This window comes from Aristolochia californica, unplaced genomic scaffold (genome assembly GCF_029961685.1).
Source record: "Aristolochia californica isolate CCGP_79_NKW_82.1479 unplaced genomic scaffold, dmAriCali1.0.hap1 SCAF_3, whole genome shotgun sequence".
NCBI classification, from domain to species: domain Eukaryota; kingdom Viridiplantae; phylum Streptophyta; class Magnoliopsida; order Piperales; family Aristolochiaceae; genus Aristolochia; species Aristolochia californica.
In genome coordinates this window covers 16,372,148-16,387,097 of record NW_027181992.1, presented here as the reverse complement: position 1 = coordinate 16,387,097, position 14,950 = coordinate 16,372,148, and positions in this window count along the sequence as shown.

The window sequence follows — 14,950 nt, the reverse complement described above, 5'->3', positions numbered from 1 at the left end:
GACAAAATGAATTTGGTGGGTCGCTGGTTTGCTGGGAACTCAGCCGGTCCGAGTTGATCGGAAGACATTCGACCCAGATTTAATAAGTTTCCTTTATTATGAAATATATAATTCTTCAACAGTGCCTTCATCCTCCTCTTGGCGCTGAATAGAGCAGTTGTTCAAATTTTTTTCCAGTTCTGGACTCTCAGAAAGGAAACGAAAAATGGAAAGTAGTGATCAAGCAATGAAGATATGTAGGTGCTGGAATCATCAATAAGTTCTTGAATGATAGCAAAACATCCCAATATCAATGGCAACAGTATCATTTTCCCTGAACAACGCGGGATAGCAGAGTCATCCCACGGCACTGGCTCCCAAATAGCTAGCGATGAACCAACAAGAAGAAATAAGTTGAAACATAAACTATAGCAGCGGATTAAAACAATCAATCACCTCTTGCTTCCCTCTTGTTTCTGAAGTGGAACAATGTTATGTACGCAATAACATTATTATTTTAGTTGTTTTCTTTAATTTACTTTATTTTATTTCAGTTTTAGGTCATAGGGGTATTTTTGGAATATTTTATTTATAGGGGTATTTTTAGAATATTTATTGTAAACCCTAACAGGGTAAACCCTATTTAAGGGGTAAGAGTAATGAGAAAGGGAAGCATTGAAGTATTAAGAATTAGGTTAAATCTAGCGTAAAGAGGCTTAGAGTTCTCCTCAATGTAATCTAGGGTTTTCAAGCTTCCCTTTGGTTTGATCTTTCGTTTTCGTTCTCCATGTCTCCCTACAATCCCTACTATCCATACGGTAATCTGTGGCAGATCCAAGATCCGTCCAAAGAATCCTTGTGTCAGATCCGGGACCATAACAACTGGTATCAGAGCAGGAACACAAGGATGAATTCTTCATCCATGACGGAGACCAGAAAAAGTGAATGGGAGTTGCAGGAATTTATTGGCGCATGTCAAGAGAGATTCGACAGAAGGTTGCATGAGGTACAAGCTCGCATGGAGAAGGTATACAATTCCGCAGACAAACTATGCAAAGAATTGGGAGAAGCACGAGCATTGTATGAAATTTTCATGGAATGCTGGACAAGGGAGCTACGCGCTGCCGTAAAATAGGTCACACGACCTGAATTCTCCGAGCATGATAGTGGCACAGAAGACGCAGTGGAAGCTCTCTCGGACAAATGATATTTGTCATATTCTGACATGAGAACTAAGTTAATTATAATAGAATAACCTTTATAATTGTGTTATAGGTGGTTATTTATTGATTTTCAAATGAAATGAGCATTTATTGAATTTGGCATTAATCATTGTCGATATTGTATATTTTTCTCTCCTGAATTATATTTCATTGTTTTTCAGGTTTATTTCTTCCTGAAATGCTTTTTATAGAGTTAATTATGAAATTTCAGGAGAATTTTGGTGGAGAAAGAGATATTTACCAAAATGGCCTTAGTGAAATGGAGGTGATTTTTAGGTCAAATAGTTTTAAAATAAAGAAGATGGTATTAAAAGGAAGTATGAAAGACCCGAGAGGGGAGACCCGGGAGGGAAAACCCGAGAGGGGGAAGCGTGAAGAGAAAACAGAGACGGAGACCAAAACAGAGGACTTTGACCGGAAGCAGGGGAGGACCCGAGAGGAGTTCCCCACCGTCGTTCGCCGGGCCAATACCTTCCGCCGCGCCACCGTCGTCCACAGCCGTCCACTGCCGTCCAGCAACCGAGAACAAACCCGAGGAGAGCTCGAGAGAGTCTCCGTCGAGGTGAGTTCGATAGTCGTCGCTTGCCAGGCCGAGCAGTGATCCGAGAGGGCTTCTCCGGTGCCAACTCTGCTTTCCGACCATCCTCTGGCGTCGGTTACGTATTTCCCACCATTCCCGGAGCGATTCCGAATCCGACCGAGACTCGAGAGAGCCGGTTAGAGAACTTCATCTCTGTTTCGTTCTTCGCCGGACGTTACCGCTGTCCGTCGGCTTCCAACCTTCGTCGCCGGCATCGTCTCTACCTCCGGCCACTCACTATTGCTACCCGACGCCACCAATTTCAGGAAATTGCAGCACCCGTGAGAACGAGTTGCTGCCCGAGCGAGAGGAAGAAGAAGGGGAGTAATTCATCATTATTGAATTTAATTTTTTATATAGTTTGAACTTAGGTTTTGAATGTTAAGTGAATCTGATTTGATAATTAATGTTTATTTAAGATTTTTTTCTGGATATTTGATTAAATTAGCTAATTAGGATAGGATTATAATTGAGGTTGGATTTTGGTATTTTAATCCGATTTCTGTCTTTCACTCTATGCGACCGAGAGGGGCTAGACGCAAGGATTGAGAAATCAGATTCGTGATTACGTGGCGCTCGAGAGAGGCACGAATCATGGTAAAATCCAGAGTAGATAATTTTAGCATCATCACAATAGGAAATTGATTCTCTGTATTCTATTGTAATCCGCTCTTTATCATTAACTCTAGGCGCCCGAGAGGGGCTAGATGCAAGGTTTGAGAATCCGGATTCGTGGTTTCGTGGCGCTCGAGAGAGGCACAAATCACGGTAAAGTCCAGAGTTGACGTTTCCTGTTGTGTAAGTAGTTAATTAGATTATTGCTTGATAATGTAGGATATAATTAGTGTTTAGTTCAAATTAATTCATCATATTTGGTTAGGCTAGTTGACTGAAGAATACACAAAATTCAATCCTCCCTGTGGATATGACCCTCGCTTACTGCTAGATTACATGAACGATTCTTACGCTTGCGAGGTATTAAAGCCGATGTAACTAAAATTCTACATCAAGTTTTTGGCGCCGTTGCCGGGGAGGCTCCATGGTCTTTGGTTAGGATAAAAAAATTTAATTAAAAAATAAATAAATAAATAAAATAAAATAAAAAACGTGCTTAAGACTCCTATTGGGATGTCTCCATTTCGCCTAGTGTTCGGCAAAGCATGTCATCTACCTGTTGAGCTTGAGCATAGAGCTTATTGGGCCATTAAGGCTTTGAATATTGATTTGGCTCAAACGGGTGAGGAGAGAAAATTGCAATTGAATGAGTTGGAGGAGATACGTCATGATGCTTATGAGAATGCCAAATTGTACAAGGAGCGAACAAAGCTTTTACATGATAAATCTATTTTTCGCAAGTCTTTTACTGTTGGGCAGAATGTTTTACTTTATAACTCACGATTGCATTTGTTTCCAGGGAAGCTGAGATCTAGGTGGTCCAGTCCATTTGAGGTTACACAGGTGTTTCCTCATGGCGCTATTGAGATCCGCAATCACGGAGACGGGTCGGCCTTCAAAGTTAACGGTCAGAGGCTCAAACCGTATCTTGAGAATGTTCCCACACCGGAAGAGGTGATGGTGATTTTCTTGGAGGAACCTGTCCATTCATCTTGACTGCGTCAGAGTCTTGCTTACGACTATAAACTTAGCACATTGTGGGCAATCCCCACGTTTCTATCCTTTTGTACATTACAATTTTTATTTTTTGTTTATTCATTCTTATTGGGATAACCTTTGGTGTACTCTAGTCTTGATTGATTGGAGGTCCCCCGGTGATGCCGGCCTCATCATAGACTTGGGGTACTCTCTTGCCAGCTGAGAGCATAAATGGTTCCGGTAGTCGATGACCAGACTTTTGGTCCCTAGTTTGAGAGGTCTGTACTCAAACAACCGTTCTGGGATTGACCAGTTCAATCTTGAAGTATTGAATGAAAACCTTATGGTGAGTAACTTAAGGACTTGTGTTCAGTGCGTGATTCCTGCTGCCTTCAGTGGCCAGTCACACGGAGATTTCTTCAAAGTGTGATGTGGGATAGCGGTTTCATCTACAGATGATTACCTACGGGTACGGCTGATACGAGTAAACCTTCTTCGAGGGAGACTATGTATCATTCCTGGGGGTCTTTATTGACTTTTCGATACTATTGTTGATGACCAAACACATATGGTCCCACCTATGGATTTAGGAGCCCTGAGGGAGCTTAACCCTCAACCTGCTGGAGTATAACTAGCTAAGTTGTTATTCCTTTTTGTAGTCGTTCTAGTGTTTTAACTTTTCCCCATTGAGGACAATGTCAGGTTTAGGTTTGGGGGGCGAGAACGACTCTTTTATGTTTTAGCAATAATTTTCTTTTGATTTCTGTTCCCGGTTTTCAAATTACTCCTCTTAGTATGTGGTTAACATTAGTAGAGTTAAAATAAGTTGTTCAAATGTGTTTCAAAAATTTTCGTAAATTTGTGTAGAATATGCCTATTAGAAATCTGATATCATTTGTTGTGATTCATGAGAATTCAATGGGATAACTTATATTGCATTAGACTTGGCACTTAGTTGCAAAAGAGAACATGTAAATCTAGTGTTGATCTATGTTAGTCTGAATAGTCTTGTATGCCTATTTGAACTCAATCTTTTTTATACCTCAGTGAAATTCCTTGTTGTAATGTAGGAATGCAAATGGAAATGCTCTTGCTTGCAAAAGACAGATAACTTCAGAAACAGCCTGGGTAAACCTAGGGACATGCACTGGAACAGTCGGTTACTTAAAAATAAGTGCATGTGCAGTGAAGACGAATACAAAATGGTGGTAATACCAAAAGTATTCAGTGAAACAAAAAAATTACGCTGGTAATAACAAAAGTGTGTTGGTAATAGCGTAAAATGGTTTTAAATATGGAAGCAATGAGTTTCCTTAACTTTTATGATGAATTGTAATTTGAAAGAAGTTGCAAGTCAAGACTGAAATTCGTATATTTCTTCTGTGAGATTGTTAGACAACAGGTTTACTCTACTATTTTCTCTTAATTGTGATGTGACCAGGATTTTATTGTTATTTGTTGCCTCTTTGTTCTGTTGAAGTAATAGCTTATGGGTCACATTGGTTCAAGTGGAGTAACAATGAGTGTATTTGGATTGATAATAGGCTATATTTTACACAGGTTTTCAAATTTCGCAAGATCTCATATGATTTTCAGATATTTTACGATACTAAGTGTTAGTCATATGCTAATGAGGAGTAAATGTTCTTCATTTTTTCTTTTTATATTATTGATATAGATGAATTTTGTGGGTAAATTCCATGCAAACCCTCACGAGACATAACTCGTCCACTACTGTAGAGTAGGGGTTTAACGGCTTGTTGCATGTGCTAAATGCAATCGTGCTACCTACGAAAGTGGCATTTTGTTTTCCTAGGCTTAATTTTGGTTCGATTGTTGTCTTGCTAGGGACTAGCAAAGATTTAGGTTTGGGGGTGTGATAGATGTCATGTTCTGACATGAGAACTAAGTTAATTATAATAGAATAACCTTTATAATTATGTTATAGGTGGTTATTTATCGGTTTTCAAATGAAATGAGCATTTATTGAATTTGGCATTAATCACTGTTGATATTGTATATTTTTCTCTCCTGAATTATATTTCATTGTTTTTAAGGTTTATTTCTTCCTGAAATGCTTTTTATAGATTTAATTATGGAATTTCAGGAGAATTTTGGTGGAGAAAGAGATATTTACCAAAATGGCCTTAGTGAAATGGAGGTGATTTTTAGGTCAAATAGTTTTAAAATAAAGAAGATGGTATTTAAAGGAAGTAAGAAAGACCCGAGAGGGGAGACCCGGGAGGGAAAACCCGAGAGGGGAGACCCGAGAGGGGGAAGCATGAAGAGAAAACAGAGACGGAGACCAAAACAGAGGACTTTGACCGGAAGTAGGGGAGGACCCGAGAGGAGTTCCCCACCGTCGTTCGCCGGGCCTATACCTTCCGCCGCGCCACCGTCGTCCACAGCCGTCCACTGCCATCCAGCAACCGAGAACAAACCCGAGGAGAGCTCGAGAGAGTCTCCGTCGAGGTGAGTTCGACAGTCGTCGCACGCCAGGCCGAGAAGTGATCTGAGAGGGCTTCTCCGATGCCAACTCCGCTTTTCGACCATCCTCCAGCGTCGGTTACGTATTTCCGACCATTCCCGGAGCGATTCCGACTCCGACCGAGACTCGAGAGAGCCGGTTAGAGAACTTCATCTCTGTTTCATTCTTCGCCGGATGGTACCGCCGTCCGTCGGCTTCCAACCTTCGTCGCCGGCGTCGTCTCTACCTCCGGCCACTCACTATTGCTACCCGACGCCTCCAATTTTGGGAAATTGCAGCACCCGTGAGAACAAGTTGCTGCCCGAGCGAGAGGAAGAAGAAGGGGAGTAATTCATCATTATTGAATTTAATTTTTTATACAGTTTGAACTTAGGTTTTGAATGTTAATTGAATCTGATTTGATAATTAATGTTTATTTAAGATTTGTTTTCTTGATATTTGATTAAATTAGCTAATTAGGGTAGGATTATAATTGAGGTTGGATTTTGGTATTTTAATCCGATTTCTGTCTTTCACTCTATGCGCCCGAGAGGGGCTAGACGCAAGGATTGAGAAATCGGATTCGTGATTACGTGGCGCTCGAGAGAGGCACGAATCACGATAAAATCCAGAGTTGATAATTTTAGCATCATCACAATAGGAAATTGATTCTCTGCATTCTATTGTAATCCACTCTTTGTCATTAACTCTAGGCGCCCGAGAGGGGCTAGATGCAAGGTTTGAGAATCCGGATTCGTGGTTTCGTGGCGCTCGAGAGAGGCACGAATCACGGTAAAATCCAGAGTTGACGTTTCCTGTTGTGTAAGTAGTTAATTAGATTATTGCTTGATAATGTAGGATATAATTAGTATTTAGTTCAAATTAATTCATCATATTTGGTTAGGCTAGTTGACTGAAGAATACACAAAATTCAATCCTCCCTGTGGATATGACCCTCGCTTACTACTAGATTACATGAACGATTCGTACACTTGCGAGGTATTAAAGCCGATGTAACTAAAATTCTACATCAACGAACAGAAGAAAAAGTATGAAATTCGAGGGTCCTCTGTTTCAGAAAAGCTCCCCAAATGTCCAAAATCCGACGGAGGGGACACCAATTTTTAAAAAATGGAAGGGTATTCAACTCACCCTTTCCCAATGGACATCGTGTGTCTCTCCAAACTGAAGCTACAACGGGGAAGTGATTTCCTAACAGAGGAAATTCCAAAATCATCGGCACTATACGATTTGGGGGTGACCTCAAATCCAAAATCGGAGGGGAACAGGAAATTCCATTGGCACCGTAGGCGAAATTTTTGCGGGTCTCTATTCCGGGGGGCTGAGAAACAGAGGTTCTCTGTCTCGGCAATGCTCCCAGTGGCAAAGCCCCAACGGGCTTCTCTTCACCACCAACGAAGCAGGAGATTTTGTCAGCACCGTAGGTGACTTTTTCGTAAGGGATCTCGATTCTAGGGAGTTGAGCAACAACGATTCACACATTTTCGAGAGCCCTCTATCTCGGAAACTATCCAGGCGACGAAGCCCCGACGGGCTGTGATTCGCCATCAGAAAATCAGGCGACTCCATCGGTGCCGTGAGAGAGGAAGGAGATGTTCGTCGCCCGCCTTCGTCGGTGCCGTGAGGAAAGGATTCGCCGGCCGCATTGTTAGGGAGCTACCGAAGGAAGAAGATGGGTTTCGATTAAATTTTCCTAAGTTAGGAAAATTTAATCAGAGTCAATGCAGTACGCTGACTCTTGCGCCGGACTAGGCGGACCGAACCGAGTCAACCTAGGCCAACTCGGACCAGGTCAACTCGGAAAAAAAATAAAAAATCTTTCTTTGGCTTGAGGCTCTCTGATACCGCGGTTGACACTTACGTAGGGATGGTGCCATCGGCACAGGCTCACAGACACTACTTCCAAGTTTGAGGACAAGCTCGTCTTCCACGGGGGTGTAATGTTATGTATGCAATAAAATTATTATTTTAGTTATTTTCTTTAATTTACTTTATTTTATTTCAGTTTTAGGTCATAGGGGTATTTTTGGAATATTTTATTTATAGGGGTATTTTTAGAATATTTATTGTAAACCCTAACAGGGTGAACCCTTTTTAAGGGGTAAGAGTAATGAGAAAGGGAAGCATTGAAGTATTAAGAATTAGGTTAAATCTAGCATAAAGAGGCTTAGAGTTCTCCTCAACATAATCTAGGGTTTTCAAGCTTCCCTTTGGCTTGATCTTTTGTTTTCGTTCTCCATGTCCCCCTACAATCCCTACTATCCATACGGTAATCGTGGCAGATTAAAGATCCACCCAAAGAATCCTTGTGTCAGATCCAGGACCGTAACAAACAATGGTCAGAATCAAAGAATAGAAGATCAGAACTAGAGATTGTCAAGTCTCCAGAAACAACAATGTCATCTTCGGCAAAACACAACCTCGGCACAATAGCAAGGCAACATTGAGAACTAGCAAGAATTACGACAAATCAGCCAAGTTGATTCATCATCCAAAAATGGCAACTCAGCAACAGATAAGACGATAAATTAGCAGGGTGACGATTGCAACGCAATCTCGAATTATTCTCCAAATGAGATTTTCGACATCATATAATGAGAGAGCTGGTAAAAACCAATGGAGAAGTAGATTTTCTGGTGTCGTCTTCTCCAGGGTGCCAATGTGATTGGTTATGCTTTCAATCAGCGAAAAATACTGGAATGGAAAAAAAGAAAATAAGGCAGTAGTAAATTCGGTCCAGATTCAGAATGAATTCGAGAGCTTCCAAATCCGAGTTTGCAACAGCAAGGAATGACAACGATGATACCAGACAGTCAAAAAGATTTTTGAAAAGTGACTTCTACTCCCCAAGATTAATATTGTCACAGGAGGATGGCCCCCATCAGTGTAGGTTCTAGAAATGGCAGGAACAGCCGCGATGGTGACGGGGAGGCTTCGACTGAGGATGGTAAGCTAGATGGGTCGACTGATGAAAATAAAATAAAATAGAAAAAGATGGGCTCTCTTGTGGTTGCCTCTGGCATATCGGCTTGGTGGAAACTACAAGTAGAAAAAAGCAGGGGCATGGTAAATAGAAAAAAATAAAAAGGGTTTGAAATTTTAAAATACCATAGTTATGAGTCCGGAAAATCAATGCTCTGATACCATGTTGATTTTCAGGACTCCATGGATTTAGCTCATGGAGAAAAAGATAAAGACACCCATTGGGAGAAAATAGGAGGAAGAAGAGGTTATGGACTTGATATCCTAACCCTTCCCCTGAAGCTCAATTTATAGATTAATCAAACTACAATATTATAATTATGCCCCTGGAACTTAAACCTAATTACATCAATCATGATTATCCAAATCTACATAAATCAAGGGAAGATAAAACAATTACATTAATCTAAGAAGATTTGCTAAATCTTCCAACTCATGTGATAAGGATTCCAACTCATGTGATGATTCATCATACCACCTCATGTGATCATGGTGGGTCGCACCAGCTCGTGTGATCATGGTGGGTCCATATCTTATGGGCATCAACCCATCTTCCAACACACTTGAATATGTGGGTCTTCCTTGGTTGTGTGGGCTTCAGCCCATCTTCCAGCACTCTTAGATATGTGGGTCTTCATTGGTCTTGTGGGTTTGGGCCCATCTTCTAACAATGGTTTTTTGTATGTCTTACTCTCTAAAGAGCTCGGTGAAGGCTGATTTTCTGGTTACTGAGAGGAGGACTTTTTTGAAAAAGGTGTTGTTCTTTTTTGTACGATTTTTTATCTTCAATTGGTTGTGTTATCCTCTGGATTATCTTACCTAAATAAATCAAGGAAAAAAGGGTAAGATCAAGTTGTGATTTTAATCACAAAGTTGACACACTTTACATAGAAGGAAAGTTCCTTCTTCTAGAGCTTGAAACAAAGGAAGGTTGGAAAAAGGAAAGTGTTGTGATTTATCTATGTAAAGGCTTCCTATATTAGACTATTCTCTGAAATTTCTTTCCTAAATCATTTAGGAAAGAAAGAAGTCAAAGATTGAGATCTTCTCTTCATAGTTGGCGCCAGAGTCATAGAAGGAAAGTTGCCTTCTTTGAGAAGATCTTCTAAGTTGGTCAAGATCCCTTGAGATTTCACTTGCCTTTATAATTCTTTCTTAATTGAGGAATATTTTAAATCAATCTTTTTTTATTTGGATTAGGATGTGGAGTCATAATCTCTTTGATTACGTGTATTATTAAAGCTTTGGTTTATTTTCGCTTAAGTGTGAATTGTTAATTGACTCAGTTTGGCTCAATTTGGCTTGATTGGTTTCCTTTCTTCTATTATTGGTTGTTTGATATATTGCATTGAATATACATTGGTGATGGGTAAATATTATGTGAATATGAGTTGTAAAAGTGACTTACTTAAGATGACAACAATACCCTTGAGAGGGGTTATCAAATTACTTGAGTTGGGTTCAGTTAGTTAAAAAATTCCTTACCACTAGAGATTTCTTAGGACATTTTTCTAAACCAGTCCACCCATTGATGAGGATGATTGTTCCTATATCAAATGACTAAAAAATGATACACTTGTCATTAGTTGGCTTATTAACATAGCATGGAGGAACATGTGGCAAATATGTTGTCCACTTTGAGACCGCAAAGCATATATGGGACACTTGCTCCAAGTTGTACTCAAGCATCGAGAATTTATAGAAATTATATGATGTGCTTCAGAACATGTTTGATACAAAACAAGGAGAGAACCTGCATGAGTTCTTGGCTAGATTTAGAGAGCTGACTCAAGAGTGAAAACTTGTTCAACCCTATTCAACTAATATATCTGTTCAAGAAAAAGCACAGGAAGGCCTTAGCAATTGTTATCTTCTTGTCCAATATCAAGCCATATCTTGAAGTGGCCAAAATCCAACTCCTTAGCTTCTCTGCACTTCCATCATTCGATGACATCAGTGCAACATAACTTTGAATACCAGATCATTCCTCCACCTCTCATGCTGAAGTATCATTTGTTATATACTCAAGAAATAGGGGTACATCTTCTACCACCTGATGGCATGGTAGAAATTATACAGGAGGTTGAGCAAGAGGTGGTAGAAATGGCTCTGGTCCTTCAAGGTCAAACAATCGGGTATGCACTCTGTAGTCGACTGAACCATTTAAACTTGTTGGAAGCTTCATGGCAAACTAGACTGGGTCACTACCATAAAAAGCCTCTGTTCAAAATGAGACGAATGTTGCTCAATCTGAGTCACAAAGAGGAAAGCAAACTCTCACTGATGATGATTATGACTTCTTCTAGAGGATGAAAACTCTGATAGTATCTCCTTCATCTTCTCCAGCACCTTCAACTACTACTGCTGCCACCACTGTTTCATGTATGCTTTCTACCACTTCCTCCTCCTCATCCTGGATCATCGACTCAAGGGCCTTCAAGCATCTTATAGGTAATAAGAGTCTGTTACATTCTTTATCTCCATGTCTACCAAGTAAGTTTGTTACCATTGCCGATGGATCCCAAACCAAAGTTCTTGGGAAGGGATCCTCCCTTGTTACACCATCTCTTCTGCTTGTCAATGGCTTGTTTGTCCCTCAATTTTCTTTAATTTTGTTAATTGTTAGCCAATTAACCAAATATTTTAATTGCTCCATTACCTTCTCAACTCCTTCTTGTGTCTTCTAGGATCTCACAACAAAGCAAGTGATTGGTGGCGGCCATGAATAAGGGGCCTTTATTACTTGAAACTACATCCATTCACTGCAATTGCCACTTTTTAGACAGGGGCAAGGTTATGGTGCAACGAACTTGGTCATCCATCCATAGCATCGCTTCTGCACTTATTTCTATCCTTAAAAACTTTACCAATTTTCAACTGTGAAGTCTGTCAGTTGAGCAAACACCAGAGGACATCATATTCTCCTTGACCAAACATAAAGTTGTTTTTCCTTTTTCATTAATTCATTTAGATGTATATGGACCCTTAAGTATCTCGAACATATCTCAAAGTCAAGTGTTTTGTCACCTTTGTTGATGATTTTACTCGAGTCACATGGCTATTTCTATTTAAAGAACAATTTGAAAATTTTTCCATATTTAAATCCTTTTATGCTATGGTGTCCACTCAGTTTGGAAAAAAAATACAAGTGTTTCGATCAGATAATGCCAAAGAGTACCTATCTAGTAAATTTCAATTCTTTTATCACGATAATGGAATTATTCATCAAACATCCTATGCCTAAAACCCTCAACAAAATGGTGTAGTTAAAAGAAAAAATCGACATCTCCTTGAGGTAGTCTGTGGCTTACCCTACTCTATGAAGGTGCCATATTATTACTAGTCTCATGCCATTCTTATGGCATGATACCTTATTAATAGGCTACCTTCTTCAATCCTTAGCCAAAAATCCTCATACTCATTATTATTTTTGAATGAAGACTCTTTCTCTCTTCCTTTGCAAGTTTTTGGTTGCACATGCTTTGTTCATATCACATCTCCTCAAAAGAGTAAACTTGAGCCAGAATCACTTAAGTGTATCTCTTTGGGTTACTCTCGTACCCAAAAAGACTATGTTTATTATAATCCCTGACTTAAGAAATTAATTGTCTCTATGGAGGTCACCTTTTTTTAGGACACACATTTTTATTCCTCAAAAGATGCACACCCGGGTCTTTCATCAGTTCAGCCAGCCCCGAAGCCCGTTGTGCCACTTGATGCGATGCTACTTCAACTCCCTGAAGACTCAGCCAACACCACACATGTGGAGTTTATGGATCCCTCCAAAGTATGTCCATCTTCCCCTATTGTATTTGGCTCACAATTTGATACACGACTCATAGCTCTATAGAATAAACCTCGAACTTGCACTAGGCCCTCCACTTCTCATCCTATTTCAAACTTTGTTTCTCACCATCAATTGTCTTCTTCACGCTTTCAGTTTCTTGCATCTATTTTTCCATCTCTATTCCACAATCCCATTAGGAGACTCTGAGACATCCAGGATGGAAGGCTTCCGTGGAAGAAGAAATGCATACCTTATATGAAAATCAGACTTGGTCCCTTATCCCTCTTCCTCCCAGTAAGAAACATGTGGGTTGTAAATGGGTTTTTACTATCAAACACAACCCAAATATTTCTATTGCTCGTTGTAAAACCCGACTAGTTTCCAAGGGATACACTCAGTGTTATGGAGTGGATTATGAAAAAGTATTTTCTCCAATGGCTAAATTAAACTTGTTATGCATCTTATTATCTTTAGCTACTTATTCCACTTGACTGGTATTTCAATTGCATGTCAAAAATGTTTTTCTTTTTTGAATGGGGACAAAAAAGAAGAGATATATATGCATTAACCAACTGGTTTTGTGGTTGAAGGGGAGTTTTTATGCAAATTGAGAAAGTCTGTATATGGGCTTAAACAGTCTCCTCGAGCTTGGTTTGACAAATTTAGTCAATCAATGTTACGGTTTGGATTCAGCCGGTGTTCAGTAGATCATTCTGTTTTTATCAAGTTGAATTTATGGAAAAGAGAAATACTTCATTGACTTATCATAATAAGAGTACATGAACCTCTATTTATAATAGAGGAAGGTAGTAGAGTCTCATTACAATAAAATTACTCTTGTCCCAATTACACCCAAACTCTAACACCTAAAGATAAGTCCTAGCATAATTAAATAACCCAATATAAATAGAAGACTAACATGACTAAAACTCCTTTAAACTAAAACTCCTATGTGAGACCTGTTTCCATAATAATTCTAGCTCTATAAGACTTCTTATTTTGTAAGATTTCTTATGCCACCTCACGTGATCATGGTGGGTCCCATATCTCTTGGGTTTGGGACCATCTTCCAACACTTCCCCTCAAGCTGGGGGGTGAGAGAACATCATGAACTCCCAGCTTGTTGCAAATGATGTATAGGATCTTCTCGTATAAAATGGCAGTCCTTCATATCTTCTAACACTCCCCCTCACGCTAGTGGTCTCTTCCATGAGGCCCAACTGGCATAAGATAAGTGAGAGTAAAATCACTCCAAGCCGTATGACATTGTCTATACGTAATGGTCAAAAGTATAATAAAACTCCTCCATCACTGTGTCCCTCCACAAGACAACGACTCTCAAATGGTATGAGTAATAAATACCAATTAAGGGGGGTAACATATATGTAGTAATAAGCTCCTCCATCACGGTGTCCCAACCTGGGCACCGACTCTCACAGGTAGAAATGGGAGATAAATGTCTGTCATTCACAAGATGGAGACATGATACATGATAAATGTCTGTCATTCACAAGATGGTGTTAAAAGACATGATAAGTGGGTAATGCCTGTCATTCATAAGATGATGACAAAAGATCCATGGGTACATAAAAAATTCTCAATGAACTTAAAACACCCTACCATGATGGACTTAAACTCCCAACCAAAGCAACACACAAAAGGTTGGCCCAAAGATATATGTGAGAGTCAAATAAAGGATGGTAGGAGTAAGGTTGTCAAATAACAATAGGTAATAGGTAAAGAGGAAGACAAGATGTTGAGGCCACCACTTCTTCAATAATAATGTCTCATCCAAAGAGACACAATAACTGCAGCTGAAATGGGCCACGACCCAATATAATAAAAATCCTTGTAAAGGACCCATGAAATAATCCGATGTGAGTATTTGCACCAAGTAATATGTTGAAAATACCTCAAAATAATAATCCAGCCAGATAAATAGAATCGAGTTGCCCCAAGTCAAATAGTAGACCAATATAGCGAGTCGCGGCAGAAATATATGTAAAACTTGGGACCCGGACCCGTATATCCAATGCAGAAAACAAGTCATCCAAGTCAGATTGACCTAGATCCAACTTGACTCATTGAGTTGACCAGGACAGAGTTGGCCAGAGTTAATTCAGTAGACTGGTGCTGCTGGACAATAGCTAGAAGGGCAGCCCAGTTCGCTGGGTTGACTCGGGCGGGTCTGGTCTGAGACTCAGCAGGCGCTGAACCGGTGCTCAATTAAATTTTCCTAACTTAGGAAATCTGATTTTTCATCATTTTCCTCCCCATGATAGTGGAGTCATCTTCCCCGCTTCCAAATAGAGCGGAAC